At 42.0% G+C, this 14,574-nt stretch overlaps 1 protein-coding gene across 8 annotated transcripts in view; it reads left to right on the top strand.

Annotated features, from left to right (window-relative positions):
* The first annotated feature begins 437 nt into the window (after positions 1-437).
* Positions 438-14,574, top strand: part of PALS2 (protein associated with LIN7 2, MAGUK p55 family member) — a 53,987-nt gene continuing 39,850 nt past the window's right edge. For 2 of the 8 annotated variants that reach the window (XM_063410395.1, XM_063410404.1), the window contains exon 1: positions 438-618. The gene's annotated coding sequence lies outside the window, so the exon portion shown is untranslated. Of the gene's footprint in view, positions 619-682; positions 836-7,117; positions 7,234-7,509; positions 7,712-14,574 lie in introns of those variants that run through there. The other 6 variants (XM_063410448.1, XM_063410439.1, XM_063410414.1 and 3 more) reach the window with 4 other exon arrangements.

Genomic DNA, 14,574 nt, shown 5'->3' with positions numbered 1-14,574 from the left:
GGCCGGCGCTCAGCACCCACAGCGGCGCTCACACACGCGTGCCTTGACACGAACACGCGCGTGTCCCCACACGGCCCCGCGCCGCGCCCCCCGCCACCTCACAGACACGCGCTCCCGCACACGCACCCTGTGACACGCGGGCACGCGCGCTCGCACACGCTGTGACACGCGCAGTCACGCGCACTCCCACTCGCCCCCTCACACTCGCCGACCTCTCTCGCCCCCTCACTCACACTCACTCTCACTCTCACACTCACACTCACTCTCACACTCACACTCACTCTCACACTCACTCTCACTCAGGCGGGGGGGTTGCGGGGGGGGCGAGGCAGAGGCGCGCGCGCTCCCCCTGGGCGGGAGCGGGAGAAGCGCTCGCGCGCCACTGCCGCGGAGGCCGCGCGCGCGCTCGCCGGGGGTGGGCGGGGCAGAGGAGCGGCGGCGGGAGCGCGTGCCACAGCCACGCCGGCGGCGCGCGCCGAGGCGGGCGCAGAGCGGCGGCGGCAGCTCCGGCTCGCGCCGTCCCTCCGGCAGCCCCGCGCGCCCGGGATCGTCCATGGGGCCGAGCGGCGCCCGCTGAGGGAGGAGGGGACGGGGAGCGGCGGGAGTCGGTGCCGGCCGGTGAGTTCCCGTACCGGCGGGGAGATCGCGTGCGCGGCGCGGGGGGAGGGAGGGTTCGCCCGCCCGGCTGCTCGCTTCTCCCGTCCCTCCCGGCCGGCGGGGAAATGGTGGTGGGAGGCCGGGTCCCGCAGTCATCCCGGCCGAGCACTTCGACCCGGCGGCGGGAGCGGAGGCGCCCCGTGTGCGTGTGGCGTGAGGCGGGAAGAGCCGTCCGCAGGTAGCGGGGCCGGGCGGGCCTGCAGGGGAGCGAACATGGCAGCGCCGGAGTCCGGGAAGAGGGATTTTTGCCCCTAGAGCGGGGATTAACCCTCCTCCTCCCGCCTCCGGATGCGTCCCCGGGAGACTCTCCCTTCATCTGCCGCTCCGGATTATCCACCCGCCCACCCCCCTTCCCCCACCCCTTTCCCGGTATTTTCTCTCCTCCTGGAGATTATCAGGTTTCCCGCCCCTCCCTCTACGGGATCCTCCACCTCCCCCCTCCGAGGCGATTATCTCCCCCCTTCTTTGCCGGATTATCCCCCCAGTTCGCTGTCCCTGTCCCTCCCTCCGCGTTTATGCTCCTCCGCAGCCTCGCCTCTCGGGGATTATCTCCTCTCCCTTTGGGGTGATTCTTCCTCTCCTGGTCTCTGACCCGGTCTTTCCCTGCCTATTTTCTACCCGAGAAAGTCAACCCTCCCCTTCCATCGGCCTCTGACTGGGGAAACGGGCGAAAATGTGGCTGTGATCAGGTGGGCAGGAGTTTCCAGCAGTGCTGTCATCTCCTCGGTCGTTGTGCGAGTACTACAGGCAAGTGGATGTAGGTGTAGGAGAGGAGGCACCAGGGGTGGATGTGCGGAGCTTGGACCAGAGTTCAGCCTGTGGCGTTGTGCTCCGTATGCGGGAAGATATCTGCACCCTTCCCGCGATGTTACATCTGATGGAGACGAGGGAGAGCCGACCTGGATCAGTGCTTTAAAAAACGCGCATGGCTGGATGGTAGAGACGCATGGCAAAAAAAGTCAGCAGCCTCTGAGTTTCTTTGAGGAAGGTGCAATGTACCAGTAGTAGCATTGTAGGTGGGGAGGTGCTTAGATGACATTGCTGCTGTCCGGGGGTCAAAGCTGGCTTGGATAGCTTCTGTATTGGCTTGAAAGGCAGCTAGCTTAGGCTGTTGCGTGGTGCTGAGGAGGAAGCGACTGGTGTCTTTTGCTGAAGCTCTGATGCTGGTGTGGTTCATTACTGTCGACTTGCTGGCTGAGGAAAAATGTGTGTGTTCCTAAAACAGAGGGGGAAGGTTTATCCCGTGTATTTGGCTCCTGTGTAGGTTCTGCCAGGCTCTTCTCCTAAGACCTGGTCTCCCTGCACATGGGTTTGCAGGAGGAGAGTTGCAGATCTTCTGGCTGTCTTGCGGTGCAAGGCCCAGGATTATATCCATTAAACTTCTCCCACTTGGCTTTGAGAGGAGCAGAAGCTGCAAGAAATTGTACAGAGACTGGGCAGCTATAAATAGATGTCGGACTAGAGGAGGCTTTGAAATCTTAGCGTGCTGCTTCTGAACAGATAGTGTCTGTTAAACTGGTTTGGTTGACACTAGCATCCTAATGTTTCCTTTTATTTCTGCTGAGGTGGTTTGGCTTTTAACGCTTTGACATGTGGCTGGACCATACATCTGCCAAAAATTTCTTCTTGAAAAGGACATAGAGAAAATTCTCATTTAACTAAAGTGCTGACAATTGGAATCTAGTTTGCGCTCATTTAAACAGGATTTTTAAAGGACCCTTCAGAGAATCTAGTTTCCTCTTCCCTCCCTTGAAATGCTTGGAATTGATGATCTTGTTTCCTTAATTTGTTAATACCTCAAAGTATTGCACTAGATAAATTACCTAAGATCTATGTTGCTGTGAAAAATCTGCAGTACTGAGGTAATGGTATCACAACGGTGGTAGCATTGCTAAGTTTTTATTTTGTTGTTTAGCTTTTGGAGTTTTTTGTTTATTTGTGGGGTTTTTTTTGGAATCTTTGACATCTAACCAAAAGGATGTATATTCAACTTCCTTGAATTCAGGGCGCTTGCATTTGTTTTAGATCTTATGGATCACTGCTCTTTCAGCTTGTCTTGTTGAGAACTAATTAATATGGAAATTATTGACAAATACACTGTACTAGCTCTGTGAAATGGTATCTGTTCTGCTCTATTAGTGGGCCAACTGCATACTCTTAAGTCTCTAAAATGATTGAAAAGCTGTTGCAACATATGTGCAATTGGACCTTTTTTGAACTACCTCTTTCTTGTGCCTTTTTTTTCCTTTAAAATTAGTGAAAGCTATTAAATCATGATTGTTTCTTTTTTCTATTTTAATAAAAGAAAAATAAGAAAGGAAGTAATGAAATGTGTCTGAATAATATGAAATAGTCTTAATAAAGGCTAATAGGATGAATATCTGCAAAAACCCTTTTAGGACATTTCTTATTTAGAGCATAACATTTTAATCTGATCTTTATTTTCTGGTTTTTTTGAATTTATGTGTATGTAAACCTCAGGGACGTGGAAAGGAACAGAAATCTTGTCAGTATGACTTCCTAGTTTTGGCATTTTTAGTTGATATTCAACCATAGGAGAAGCAGGAAAACCAAGTAATCAATCAAATAATTTGGCTTTATTTTAAGTTGTTAAGGATGTGATCATAGCATTATCCTCAAGCAATGGGTATCAATGGGTATCTTTGTTCAGCATCGAGCTCTAGCTTGCTCTTGGGTCCATGTGTTTGGTATTTCAGTGTGCAGGAACAGAGGTCAGTGATCTGGATAAAACTTCATAGTACCAAAATGACATGCAAAAGACTCTTTAGTATGAGTCTGTGTACAGTTACTCAGTCAATGAATTCTTGTGTTATGCTAAATGTATTTATTTGTAGAAATTGTAGTTCGAATGCCATTTTCTCAAAGTTCAGTGTCCTGCTTTAAACCCATACTTTCTGCCAAGTGATTTCAAGTCCTTGCTGGGTATGACTGTCCCAGGCTTGTGAGTGCCTTTTGATCCTCTGTGCAGGATCTGTGAATCTTTTCTCATGCTGAAGAAGAAGTGGGAGGAATTTCTTTTTGCTTAAGAGACAGGTATGCACTTGGGATTGTGACAGTCTCCATGCAGCTGTGGTAGGAATAAAACTCTCAAGATCTGAAAGGATGAAAAGCTCACATATGTTAAAATGAAATGCCCTGTCATGTTCTGTGCTTAAACTAAAAATGGATAAAACCTGGAAGGGATGGCCTTGCACTTGTGGTAAAAATCTGAATTTTTAGAAGTATCCTGCAACTGGAGTGGTACAGACACTATTGGACTTATTTGTGTGGAAATAAGACATAGAATATGATGGCGGGATTAAGAGAAGGTCTGTGAGAGGGAGAAGTGGTTTTACTGCCCTCTGCAAGAGATGAAGCTCATGGAGGGTGCTGGAGAAGAGTGAGTTTAGTTCAGTGTGACATGCAAGAGACAGGCTGAAATACAGATGTGCTGGTCACAAATCCTGTTAGAGGGCTCCTATGATTCCATGGTCATTACAAGCATCTGCAGCTTTATCTCAGGTTATACTACAGCAAAACTAGTGCAACAAAGCATGGTGATGGTAATGTGCTATCCTGTGGCTTAAAAGCGCTTTTTTTCAGAATAAAGCAAGCCTGAATTACATAGTTATAGCTGATGTCACTCTTGCAAGAATAATAGAGACCAAAAAAAAGATAGAAGGAGAGGTTAGGACAGGGGTTCTTCCATATGTAAATGTTTACATTCCTATTTTGGGTTAATTAGAGTCTTTGAAGTTACAGTAATTTCACAACATTTGATAAATAATAACAATAAGAATTGAAAAATGGGATGTGTACTCTTATCATTGTGTTTTCATTATTTTCAAAGTCTGTGGCTTAAAAGAAAAGGTGTTTCATACCAACAGGGTTTCATATTTGCAACCATTCCATGGGTTGTACACATAAGTTATTTAAGGAACTCATTCTAGTGTCCAGGTCTCATGAAACCATGGTGGAAATTAGAAAGATACTGAAATCAGATGATACTTCAGATTTACTAGCAACAAATATTATTTAATAAATTAGCTATACATGTCTTTTGAGAGTATTGAGTAGTTTTACATTCTGACAAGGGGCTGTTTTAGAGTAGGGACTCTGTGAAATCCATGCTTACTGCAGAGAATGACAGTGGTTTCCATAAACTTGTTTTTGGGGGAGAGGGACACAAAACATGGTGACTCATGGCACACACAAAGTCTTTGTATCTTACACAAAAACATTGCTCCTCTTGCAGCTTCTGCTTACCCAAATCCCAAAGGATCAAATTACTGTTTCAGCTAAATTCACTTTTCCAGTAGGTGGAGACACAACTGTTGATTTCAAGTAAGCTTAAGCCTTTATATTTTGATTGCAAACATTTTGTCAAGATACTGTTGAAATAATGGAAATTAGGAGGTAAGAAAAACTTTAAATTTTTATTTTAAGATAGTTTACTTAAGCCTTTTACTGAAAGAGTCTGGCATTCAAATATTGCTTCTGTAGTAAGAGTGGCTACTCAAATAGTTTGGATTTAATTTTCTGGTTATCTCCACCCCCTGGTCAAATATGCATTAATGAAAGGTTTAAGGTTTAAGATACCTTTTAAAATATCCAAACACAGGATGGAGTAAAGTAGATTGAGGGTAAATAGACTGAGGGTAAAAAGATTGGGTGAAGATTTTTGTTAAAACTGGTAACACAAAGTAGGGGAGCTCTCAAGTAAATCAGCAGGAGAATAAAAGAAAGATGTATCAGTCATTCTGACTGTGTTATTCTATTCCATGATAAATTTTTAAAAAATATTTGATTCCATGTTCATTCATTAATTGTTTGGAGATCTGACTGCAGGGTTCATCTCTGAGGTTCTGTATGTAAAACATGTCAACAACTTTTTATGTGATGTTGATTTATTTTTTAACAAGTCAGTGGGCCAACTGGTAAGTCAGCCTTTACGCATCTTATTAAAATTCTACCCATGCCTTTCCTGATTCTCTGTAGAAGTTTACAGAGGTCTTTTTGGCAAGATGGAACTGCTTATGCAGCAGAAGTTCTCAAACTGGGAAGACAGACTATATTCTAGCAAATGAAGTGAGAGAAAAGTTTATTTCTCCTTTCCAAGCTATTCTGGCTTACTGTATTGTGAGCTGTTGTGCTGGAGCAGAGGACAAAGTTGCTGCACAGAAATTGCTTGAACATTATTAATTTTGCTGTAGTCATACTGCTACTTACAGCTTCTCACACATTCTTCAGATCATTAGAAGGAGCTGTCACTGACCACTGAAAAGTTCAGTTTACACATGCTTCAGTAAAGAACATGTAGGCACAGAGAGGTTGGTAAGTGAAACTTAATGTTCAAGGAGTGTGTGACAGTAGGGCATTCAGTCATCTGAATTCAAATCAGGCAGACAGTCAGTCCCTCTTCTCAGATCTACTGGCACAGCTCTGCTGCTTACACTAAATTTGGTACAGAACAGCAAAATGGGATGAGCAGTGCTTAATTTGGTCACTTCTGACCAGTGAAGCTTCTTTATACAGATTTAATCTTTGTGGTATTTTAACAAATTCCAAGAGTTTATTGCTTGATGTAATTGGCATTTGTCTTACATGATCTTCCCTGAGGACAAACTCTGGGCGCACATTGCTAGGTGTGGTATTTAAAGCAGTGTTCAACTGAGGCTTACTCTCCAGTGAAACATTGGTTTTGGCTCTATGAATTTTGTTTCATTCTTCCATAGCTTTATGTAGGGTGGCCTACTTACTACATGAATAAAATTCAACCTTGGTGTAAGCCTGTTGTGTGAGACGAGTTGTCCATCATTAGCTCTGTGATAATCTCACAGCTGTCCTGCCACAAGAGAGACCAAATGGACACACTACCTTTGAGTCGTTGTGCTTTGGGAAGCAAGATACACTGGTAACTTGTGTTGCTGGGTTTTAATCAGCACTTCTGTACCATTGCCTGCTCACAGAGCAGTGATGACTGACGGTGCTTGAATTGCTCCGACTAATGGTTGAGAGCCCTCACGTCTGTGTCATGTTCTCGTTTCTGGAGGGGAGAAACGTGTGGGCAGTTTTGAGGACAGGCCACCAGTACACAGAGAGAAAGGGGTATGAGAGCACTGAAGAGTTGAAATGACTCTTGAGTTTGATACATAATTTGATAGGAAAAAAAATCCATCTGTCTGTCCTTGTATCTACCACACACACACCACTGGCTCCCAACGGGTAAGTCTTAGGGATTCAGACATAGTTAGAACTCGTGCTATTGGAATGGGAGATTAACTGTGTGTGTCCAGTGGTGAGAAGGTAAGAGGCTTTGGCTGTTGTTGACGAGGGGCAGAGAAGGGTTTTGTGTGTGATTTCCAAGTTCCGAGTGCGGAGCCCGGCCTCGCCGGGTCGGCTCCGAAAGGCGGCTCAAGCGCGCCCTCCAGTGGCCACACCGGGACAGCGGCGCTGGGATGGGCCCGAGGCCGCCGGGGCCACCGCACCGGGGAGTGACAGAAGCCAGCTCCTGTCGTGCGGGTGCCTGCTTGCTTAGCTGAGTACACCGATAAATAGGCTGGTGCTTCTTAACAAGTAAGTGGCTAATTTCGTTGGAAAAAAAAAAATCCGCTGTTGCCAAAAATTGATTCACTTAGAAGTCTTGCTCTTGTAGTTGGATCAAAAAATGATTCTCCCATCCAGCAGTCTATTAGTTGGGGAGATTGGTGCAGTCTCTGCTGGGACTGTTTGTGCTGTCGCCTGGAAGCAGGCAGGTTTACTGCTGAATGGAATTTATTAGCTATGAATTGAAGCGTGCACATTTAACTGTGTCAAATCTTGGCAAATAGCTCTGCAAACAGCACAGACTAACTAAACAGCAGCAGAAAGAGATGTGTCGTTCTTACCAAGTTTAGCACACAGTTCTCCATCTTATATCAGATTCCATGCTGTTCAGGAAAGCAGCAGGGGCCTTCAGAAGGAAGAACTTCATTGGCACTGATGAATAGGAAGTGGAAAAGAGAAGGGTGGACTGTTCAGCAGGTGGACTCATCATAAAGTGGAAGGTCTCAAGGTGCATTGTTGTAATTTGAAATTTCTGAGATAACTGCTTCATAGATGATTTCAAGTTTCTGGTATTGTTTTACTTTGTCTCTTTTTAACTGTTCAAACCATGAAATTCTGGCTCCTAGTAGAGTTTTCTTTTGTAGACAAGGCCTTGTAAGTTAGGCCTTGTCTGACCACGTATATTCTTTCTCCAAAAAACACAACTGTTCTGAGAGTTTTGTATGACAGTGAGACTGCCAGAATGGTACTGCTAGGTCTTGCTATTAACTGGAGTTGTTAAACTACGACACTTAAATAAGTTTGAGCTCGTAAGAATATAGTGTTTGGTTGGGTTTTTTAAAGTAATTTTATTTGTAAGGTACTGGCAAAAAAACTACATAGAGAAACATTCAGTGAAACTATTAAGAATCCTTTCTTTAGAATTGTAAGAATTAGCTAAATGACAAATTTGGCAAAAAATGCTTGTGTAATAAGTTTCAGAACAGTTTGCTACTTAGTTTAGAATGTATGGGCCCTACACGGAAAAGCACCACTGTATATCTGTTCTTGTGACATGGGGTGTGATACAGTTGTACCAGTTACAGTGTTTACCACTCTGATGAAGGGCATTACACAGAATGTGTACTTTTGTGCACAAAGCTCTTTTCTCATTATGGATGTCACTATAAAGCTTTTACACATTTCAAATAATGATAAAAAAATAAAATCCCTTGGGCTTCCCTACCCCAGGCATAAATGATTTTACTTTACAAATATAATTACTGTACTTCCAGGAGGTAATCTCTCTGGACAGCCATAGACTAGTTTGAATTAGATTACTGTTTTTTCCTCCAGGGTGAATTAATACATTAGGTTTTATTTTTCTGTAATTACTTCAAAATTTAGATCACTTTTAATGCTTACTATTCTTCCTTATAACTAGACTGGGAATGCTAAGAATACTTGCATTTGAAGGGTTAACATTAACTTTTTTTCACCCATAATTTTATTTCCTTCAAGTAAGTATCTGTTCTGCTCCTCAGCTTCATACAGCTCATTCTGTATTCAGTTAGTCTCAGTTGTAGAGTTTCTTCATTGGCAATACTGGAAATATTTAGTTAATAAGCAGAGAGTAAGCACACTAGATCTTTCAACTGTGACATTTAGCCAAGTCTAGCTAGAGCAATGTTTTTGTTAAATCTTTATTTCCAGAGTTCTGGGTTTGAAATATTTCCAATAGTTTGGCACTAAGCTTCATGAATAAAGCAAGTTACTACTTTTACCTCTGTTACAAAATCTTTGGACAGAAAGCCAGTCAGTGTGAAACAAACAGAGGAGGAGTTAGGGGAGATAGTCAGGACAATGTTTTTCCTATTTTTTTCATGAACTTCAGCAGGAAGGGCAAATCTGTGGATAGATGATTGTGAACCACGATTGGATGCAAATGCATTTATATCAATGACCTGTTTGTATTTGGATTTTACTTACTTTGAGAAGCAGCAATGCACTTAACAGTAGATGAGAGAAGACTACAGAGATTAATTTGTAGATTATCTGTATAATAATACAGTGTTGTTTTGAAATAGAAGGAAATCTCTGGTGTTTTGAGGTCTCAGAATATGACTTCCTGTTTGTGTTGAATACAGAACTAGCCAGGATATCTGTGGAGGCATTCGAGTTCTGTAGTTGACATCTGGTATCAAAGTGCAGGAGTGTTATGTACCAATGCAAAAGTAAATACAATGCTAAAGGGTAAAACTTGTTACTTTTGTTGTCAATTAAGTCCTACAGCCCAACTACATAATTCATAAGTCCATTGCAAATCTGAAAGTCCTTGGGTCCCATTGAATACAGTAGGTTTTCAAAGGATAAGAACTGTCACTGGGTCAGACTGAAGGTCCTTCCAGCTCCTTTTCCTAACATGCAGTGCAGTGTCTGAAACCGTGCAGAATCTGTCAGGAGCCCCTATTAATGTTATCTCTGAGCAGATTTTCAAGAAGGCAGAAGACATGGATGTCTCTTGATGAGCTGGGGCCAGAAAAAATCATGTCTGGATAGCCTTAAATTCAGCTTCCAGGTAGGGATAAAGAAGCATATCATGGTCCCCAAGTGCCTAGACATCATTATCCAGAAACTGGTGAAGAATTCATTGTGCTGATGCGCAACAGCAGCAGAATCCAAAATTTAATGCGTTGTTCATGACTAAAATAACATCTTATGTAATTGCCCTGGGCCTGCAAATTAGCAGCTTCCAAAAAGATCTGATAGCTATGCAGAGGGGATTGAAAACTAAGACAGCAGAATGACTGATAATGCTAAAGGCAAAGGACTTGAAGGTCTCCAGGAAGTCCATCCCTGAGCAAAGAACAGATTACACAGTTGCCACTTTCCTTCTTTCTCTACTCTTCTGCAAGTCATCAGAGAGTCGGTGTAAATGCAAGGGGATGACCTGAACTACCAGGCACGTATTAGCAGCTGTGGGTGTGGCTACCTGTAAGAAAAAGATTCCTACTCCCTAATAATGCACTAAAGAAAGACCTTGCGTCAGGAACTTTCTCTTGTTTGATGTGATCTTGCTCTATGTTAGGATATTACCCATTTGAACTGGACAGGTTTGTTACCAGTAATGGATGGGAAGTCTCAGTCTGTCTTTTAAGTGCCCTTTAAAAATATGTATATTTTATTTTGTTTGTATGCGTGCACATGACTGCATACATATATAGATACATACAGAAAAAGAAGAAACCTTTAATAAGATGTAGAATTTTTTGTATCTCTGTGTTAAGATGTGTGTGGAGATGTATATGCATACGTATGTATCTTAAAACAAGAATGCTTGTCTGTAAACAGAAAGCCCAGCATCCATAAACTGTCTAGGAACGTGTAAAAACAAAGTAAGCATGTTTTCCCTAGGTAATCTCCCAGAATCTGGCTGAGAATATTTAAGCTGAAGATATTTTTAATTTTTAAATTAGGTTGTGGATTGTTTATGTAATTTGTGTTGGGTGCTTTTACCGTTCAAGACACTCCTATTTCACAACAGGTCTCAACTTCTTAATGGACTAGTATTCATACATAAATTGCTAGTGCGCACTGGAGATCTGTTTGATTAAACATGAGAAACTCTTATCCTTGGATTGGATTACTGTTTAGTTTCTTTAAATAATTGACAATGGATTTTCGCTGAAGTGCTTGATAACTGAGATGTGATACGTGCAGCATTGTAGCCTTCTGTGAAGATTGAACCCATACTAGTTCTTGTTTTGGTAACAGAGCTAGTGGCAAGTTTGCAGCAGATTAATGATTACCCATAATTTGATTTGGAAGCATATCAGACTCACCCGGATATCCACAGGTTGTTCTTTTGTGGGCTGTTGCTCCATTCTGCCTAATGATGTGTCCAGGTGAAACAGCAGAAATAGATGTTTAGCCTCCAAACACTGGAGCTTGCTTGTGTGCTTGTTCACATACCTGCTCTCCAAAAATCCAACTGCTGCCGTGTGACATGTTCCTTCTGGTCCTGGCTTCCACACAGGCACCTTGTATAAGGTGGATCTAGCTTTGGCCATTATCGTGGTGTGGTTTTAAAGGTTCTTCTGCCTTCTGTGTGGGCTTTTAATAAACAGAGATAAAGTGTATTTGGATTAAAGGAAGAACATTCTAATAGTTTGAATTTTGGGTCATTTGGTTGCTGAGTCCTTTGAACTTACGTGTCTGGGCTGATAAAAGGTGGTTGTCCGAAGCTAAAGGGAAGACCTCAATTAGCAACAGAAATGCTCTTTCAAGTTAGTCTGACAGTATGGTATCCTGTGCCTGGAATCTTGTTCAGCTGATCTGTGGAAATGCACAGACAGTAAGGAAACATCACTGTCTCGATTGCTGTGATTAAAAACCATCCTTCCTGATGTCCCCCTTCACATTGTCCTGTATCTACACACAGAATTGGGAACAAGCTGAAGCAGCTAGCTCATCTTTCCCTCGCTCACTTCAGTCATTCTACAGGTAGCTAGCAGTTTTTTAGATTGGTGTCACCTGGAAAACACTTTCAGTTTTACAGCAATAAGCAATGGCTTTAAAACTTCTAGGTTCAGTCTTGTGATGTAAGGAAGAAGAATGGAGTCAGGCATTCTAGATCGTCATCCTATGTTAACAGTGAACTGGAGATGTGTTTTCAAGTGAAATCAGCTTGATACGAGATCTTAGAATCCAAGCAGTGATTTCTATACAGAATAAAGGCTTAGTGTTATAGAAATAGTTTCTACGACCTGCTGGAAATGTGGTGTCAAGGATTCAGAAAGATGTAAAGAGCTGTTTCCCCTTTACTTTCCAGTCTGTCATCTTCTCACTCATTGGTAAAAATCACAGTTCTCAGTGTTTGATCCTTTCGTTGGTTAAAGAGGCAATAATGAAGCAATGTGCTAATACAGTTCTCTAAAAAGGTTTTAAAAAATACTTTTTCAAGGTGACTTTCCTATTGTGTCTTAATAGGAAGTGTAATCTTTGACAAACCCCTAGTTATGCCAGAATGGAAGCTCTCAGGCTTGACAGAAGTTGGGAAGCGTATAAAAATAAGAGCAGTTCCATTACCAAGAACTTGATATAGGCTTTTACAGGTGCTCTTTCTTCTTTGGAGAAGAGATTTTGATAGTGGTAGGTAAAACAAATAATTATGTAAGAGATTTTTATTTAGTTAGTTAAGTAATAATGCAACAGAAACAGAACAGATATAACACAACATAGGTGGAGTTCAGAAAAGATTGACTGACTTTTCTTATCCTCAGCTGCACCAAGAGGGCAGTTCCTCCTCTAATTATTGGTACATCTTGCTCAGAGAAGTGACAAAGGTTTATCTAACTTCTACTCTCGAAACCAACTATAATTTGATCATTTTGATACCTTGAAAGTGAGGCTTGACTAGACTTGTGTTTTCTCTTACTGGAGAAGTAGATCCTTTGAGAAAAAAATTGAGAAAGTGGAGCATGAATATGCTTCTTGGATAGAAATAGGAGGAAAAAAAAGGAGTAAAATTTACCAGCTGTACATTGAATATTGTCTTTCCAAGTGATGCCTAAAAATACTCTTGTGCATCCGAAGATGTTGAATGCATCATAAATCTCAGCTAATATTATCTAGAATTGCTCTACTTAGTTATCTGTGACAAAAATTAGAATCCTGCTAGAGATTCTGTTGTGTAGTTTTTAGAGTTCATTGGCAGCTTGTATGAGTTAAAAGGATGAAGAAAGGCAAAAGAAGTGAAAAGTCGTAAGGGTACTCTTGAGATCTTGGTCATCCTATTTTAATTTGGAATTTAAACATGTTAGAAAGATCTCTGAATGTCTAAAGCACAGTTTGCTTTTATTCAAGCTACTCATTCTTTTTTTGCAGCTAAGCTGCCATTTTAGTTTTAGTCTCTACTCTGATTCTTAAGCATTTGGGTATACTTAGGAAAAAGGAGGGATACTTCTTATGTGAACAGAAATAGGCCTTGAATAGAAAGATAGTGAAAAAATCTTGAGTCCATATGAACCTAATGGATTAATCAAGAGTTATACTGTGTGACATTTCACAGTTTGTACTTAAGGAAATATATGCAAATACCTCTTGTCAGCCTGTTTTGAGGAGATCGGAACATATAAACCATAAACCTCTGAATGAGTCTTTCATTCAAGTAGGTCACTTCCTTTTTCTTTTTCCTTACGTAATTCCCAAACCAACTTTACAGATGCCTTAACTTTGAAGTCACTGGGGCTGGTTACCTGCTTGCAGCTAAACTTACACTTAAATCCTTTTCAGTAATATTTTAGCAAATCCTGCTTCTCTGGAATCTTGTCTAACCAACTTTTTTAAAGGCAGCAGGCTGAAAAAGGGGAACAGTGAGAGACTCAGCATTGGGAACCTCCCTCTCTTTCACATCAGTGAAGCAGCATCATGTCATCTTCCAGCTGCAGTGCCAGTCTGTGTACATGAAGACAGGTGGAGCAGGTGACAGTTCCATTTCAACACTACCCTTTCCAGCATGGTGTAAGTACCATGTGGTAGTGCTACACTGTGTACAGGAATGACAGATGAGCTGTGGTTTCCTGGGCCATTAGCTGGAACATATAAGACATGTCACATTGTTTTTCTTTTTCTTACTGAGCTACTCCTTTTGCTATATCTGGTTTTCCTAAGTTCATCATAATGCGTTGCTTACTTTCCAGCCAATTTTTCCCTTTTATTCAATAAATTTTCAAATAATTCACTATTAAATAGGTGCTCAGGACTTTTCATTCTCAAACAAAATTTTAGTTTTATGCCTGTGTTGGAAGGATGACCAGCTTCTCTGTGTGTGGTAGGATATGTGGCTAAATGATTGGACCTCTGATGCTGGGGAATGTGCACAGGCCTGTGTTCTGATGGCTGGTATGATGACTGCAAAAAAACCCATGAGAAATAATCTGACACTAAGATGATCTTGAATTAGTGCATCTTGGTGGTGATTAAACTCACTGAAATGTATTTTCTGCCCCTCCCAAGATATAATTCGACAAAAATCTTCAAAGGATTAAAGTCAGTGAGTTTTTACAGAGGATTATTTGTACATGGTGTTGAAGTGCTGTGCCTGTGAATTTGTTTGGGATGCTGTTATGTTAAGTGTGTTTTTTTAATGGAATCTCAAAAGTCATAGGACATTGTGTATTGCATGGTTTTGCTCTACTGTTGGCACAGTAAATTCAAGTAAAAATGTTTGGTGAAAGCAAGCATGTCTGGGCTGCAGTTGCAGTGATATTTCCCTGCTTCGAATTTATGTGGTGGAGTCTTGCAGCTCTGCTGCATGAAGCAGATTTGTGCTGTGCTGTAAATTTCTCATTTCATCAGTCTTTGCATTGTTTTTCTGTATCTGTCATACAG

This window comes from Prinia subflava, chromosome 1 (assembly GCF_021018805.1).
Source record: "Prinia subflava isolate CZ2003 ecotype Zambia chromosome 1, Cam_Psub_1.2, whole genome shotgun sequence".
Classification (NCBI taxonomy): Eukaryota; Metazoa; Chordata; class Aves; order Passeriformes; family Cisticolidae; genus Prinia; species Prinia subflava.
Note: the sequence above shows the minus strand (reverse complement) of the source record. Positions and strands in the feature narration are given on the sequence as shown.